Raw genomic sequence first — 4,138 nt, 5'->3', positions numbered from 1 at the left:
TTTGATTGATCAACGTGAATAGAACAAGCATAAAATCGAAATGTGGATAACCAAGGATAGACAACACGACAATCGCCGATACAACTTGCCGACAGCCAATGAAGTTGCAGCTGTGTTTGTCTCCGATGATGGAGAGAGCCGCCGATCAGAAGAGACATTGCCGTTCATCCCATTGGGCAGCGAGGACTACAGAATATTGTGTACCATAGCCCAAACTGTGATCCAATAGTGTATCCACTCCTCTTTCCGTATGGTGAACACAGATGGCAACCTGGAATATGGAAGCAAGGGAGAACTGCAAAAAGGAAAAGTCATGAAATGGAGGAAGGTGACGACGAAGAACAGGAAGATATCAGTCACGATGCAGGGGAGCAAGAAAAAAAGCAGAAATGTGTCGATGAGGGAATTCTATGCGTACCACCTTCAGGATCGACAATCCTTCAACCCGCTGTTACATTCTGGCAAGCTGACACGACAATACATAATTGATGCCTACCTAAAGGTTGAAGTGCAGCGACTGGACTGGAACAGACAAAACCAAAAGAAACTCAGAGTAGAATTATATGTCGGGCTTATGGATTATATCAACAGTAGGGCTGAACAACAAGATCTGAGACCGGGTCGCATCGTCATACTTCCCTCTTCTTTTACCGGTGGAAAACATGCCATGACACAGAATTACCAAGATGCGATGACTTTGGTAGCAAAATTTGGAAAGCCGGATTTATTTATTACGTTCACTTGCAACCCAAAGTGGGAAGAAATTCAGGCCGGCATTTTACAACATGAAACAGCATTAGACCACCCAGATTTGGCATCTACCATATTCCACTTAAAGCTACAAGAGTTACTAAATGACTTGACTGCAAAAAAGGTGGAGTGATGGGACAAGTAAAGGTATACACCTTCGTCATTGAATTTCAAAAAAGAGGTATTACGTACATTCATCTGAATGTTCGTAACAGTAATGTTAAGAATGGAATGATTAATAATGCACATTTAATGCATCCTTTTATTGTTTCAGGTCTTCCTCATTGCCATGTGCTCTTAACTATGGACAACGAAGACAAGTTTCGAGAAGCTATCGATTGTGACAATGCTGTTTGTGCAGAAATTCCTGACCCGGATATTAACAAGGAGCTTTACGATGTTGTCACCAGCTGCATGATTCATGAGCCCTGTGGAGAACACAATAGAAATTCACCGTGTATGGAAGATGTAAAAGAAATCCGGACATGCTCCAAAAAGTTTCCCAAAGACTTCAGCGAAGAAGCAAATATTAATGTGGATGGTTATCCAGTATACCGCAGACGAAAAGATGGCATTAAGCTCAAGATTAGGGATGTGGAAGTTGACAGCCGCTGGGTTGTACCATACAACCCCTACCTCTCTCAGAAATACAGCGCACACATAAATGTGGAAATCTGCTCTCCCATCCAGACCGTCAAATATATTTTCAAGTACGTGTACAAAGGACATGATGCAGCCATTGTTCAAGTGAACAAAGTCAGCAACACCGGCACCTACCACTGGGATGAGATTAAGACTTACATTGACACACGATATTTGGCATCGCCTGAAGCAATGTGGCGGCTGCGAAAATTTGAGATGTCTGCACGTTCCCATGCTGTAGCAAGACTTCCGGTACACCTACCTTTCCAACAATCAGTTTACTTTGAGGATGGAATGGAGCAGCTTTCTGTGGAAAAAGCTCAGCGTGATGACACAAAACATACAAAATGGTTCGTTCAAAACCAAACTGATCCATCAGCACGTCAGTATTTATATTGTGAAATACCCTACCATCTTGTCTGGACAAATACCGTATTTTCCGCTTTGTAAGACGCACTTTTTTTCCCCAAAATTTGGGGGGAAAACAGGGGTGCGTCTTACAAAGCGGACATGCCTTACCTAGGCTGTGATCGGGGCATCCGGCGGTTGCTGGCCGCTGCTGCGGGTGTGTCCGGTGCCGCGTTGTGTGCCCGTCGATGCCCGGGGCTCTGCCAACATTGTGCGACAGGCCAGAGCCCCGGCATTTCCTCAGTTCCCTGTGTGCCGGTAAAAAGATGGCCGCCGGTGCGTGCGCAGATGGGATCTCGGGACCCAGTTCTCGAGAGATGAGATTTGAAATCTCATCTCTCGAGAGGTGGGTCCCGAGATCCCATCTGCGCACGCGCCGGCGGCCATTTTCCCTGGGTTCCCTGTGTGCGCGCGGTGGTGCCTGCAAAAAAATGACCGCCGCGCGTGCGCAGATGGGATCTCGGCACCCAGCTCTCGAGAGATGAGATTTCAGATCTCATCTCTCGAGAACTGGTCCCGAGATCCCATCTGCGCACGCGCCGGCGGCCATTTTTTTTTTACCGGCACTTCAGCGCACATATACAGGGAACCAAGGAAATGCTGGGGCTCTGGTCTGTCAAACAATGTCGGCAGAGCCCCGGGCATCGATGGGCACACAACGCCGCACCGGAGCACCCGCAGCACCGGCCTCCAACCGCCGGACAAGTGGAGAAACCTGACACCAGCACAAGACTCTGCAGCAGCAACAGCACACATCGGAGCCCCCCCTCATCCCTGAATGCGGCCTGCAGCATCACTCCACGCCTGCCTCCTCCAGCAGCGAGCCTGGGACCCCTCTACACCGCAGCCACCAACCCCGGTAAGCAATAAGATGCAAGGATTATAAGAGGCACCACCATTTTATTAAAAAATATTTTTTTCTTATTTTTCTCCTCAAAAATTGTGGTGCGTCTTATAATCCGGAGCGTCTTATAAAGCGAAAAATACGGTAAGTTTTGGAAGACAAGAAAAAGAGGTGCTGACAAGATCCTTCCAAGAATGTACTCTGTCTCTCCACAAGATATGGAAAGATTTTCCCTGCGCCTACTCCTGATGCATATCAAGGGTAAGTCATATTCATCTAATTGTACGTTATTAGATCATCCTGACATTTTTATAATTTTTAATTATTTTCTTTATGTTGTTTACAGGTGCTACATCATTCGAATATCTGAGAACAGTGGAAGGACACACATATGAAACCTATATTCTGGCAGCAAAGGCCATGGGATTATTGCATGACGATTCAGAGTGGGACAAAACAATGGAAGAAGCATCTTTATTTAGAATGCCCGGTGAGCTTCGACAGCTATTTGCTGCAATCCTGAACCACGCCAACATCACAAGTGGACTTGATTTATACAACAAATATAAAAATAACATGATGGAAGACTTCCTCCTTAGGCCTGTTTCACACTTCCGTTTTTTCAAATCCGTCAAAATCCGTTGGTTTCCGTAAAAAAACGGATCCGCCATTTTTTTTGCAGGATCCGTTTTTTTTGTCCCATAGACTTCCATTAGTGGTTACCGCGGATCCGTCAAAAAAACGGATCCGTTTTTAAAAAACGGATCCGTTTGCATCAGTTTCCGTCAAAAAAACGGAAACGGATCCGTTTGGCGGACACAAAAACGGAAGTGTGAAACAGGCCTTACTCATAACGAATACATGGCCGAGCAGCAAACACTTGCCGATATCCAAGACCACTTACTACAGTTTGCTAAAGATTGCAAAAGTTGTGGACTACCTTCCCCATCAGATGCGTATAAAATGTGTGACATTGTTGATGTGGAAAGGGAGAAACAAGAATCTGAACAACTGCAGTTTCTAATGAACGTAGAACAACGAGGCGCCTTTGAAACAATCATGAATGCAGTTAATAATCCAACCACATCACAAAAATGCTTTTTTTTATCTGGTGCAGGAGGTTGTAGAAAGACTTTCGTGTACAAGGCTTTGACATCTACTATACTTGGGAATGGTGGCATTGTAAAAACAGTTGCTCCTACCAGTTTGGCAGCTACATTACTAAAAGGTAATTTTAACTACGATTATAGAATACTGAAAAACGTAAATTTAAGATGTCTGTATTGAAGATTTTTTTTTATGTTTTACACAGGCGGTAAAACAGTCCACTCTGGATTTGGAATTTCAATTCATTTAAATGAGAGAACTGTATCAAGTATTAAAGAAGGAACCTCAGTCTACCAAGAGTTTCGGGATACTAAACTTATTATATGCGATGAAATTTCAATGTCTCACGTTCATCTTTTCAATGCCGTTGATAGAAGCTTACGTATT

General features: G+C 44.5%; 1 pseudogene; it reads left to right on the top strand.

Moving 5' to 3' along the window:
• Window positions 1-250: 250 nt before the first annotated feature.
• On the top strand, window positions 251-3,039 carry LOC141072947 (uncharacterized; annotated as a pseudogene).
• The last annotated feature ends 1,099 nt before the right edge of the window (window positions 3,040-4,138 follow it).

The sequence above is a fragment of the Dendrobates tinctorius genome, unplaced genomic scaffold (assembly GCF_039654945.1).
Source record: "Dendrobates tinctorius isolate UK_male_01 unplaced genomic scaffold, ASM3965494v1 ptg000293l, whole genome shotgun sequence".
NCBI lineage: Eukaryota > Metazoa > Chordata > Amphibia > Anura > Dendrobatidae > Dendrobates > Dendrobates tinctorius.
The sequence above is the reverse complement of the archived record's forward strand: the minus strand, read 5'-3'. Positions and strand labels throughout refer to the sequence as shown.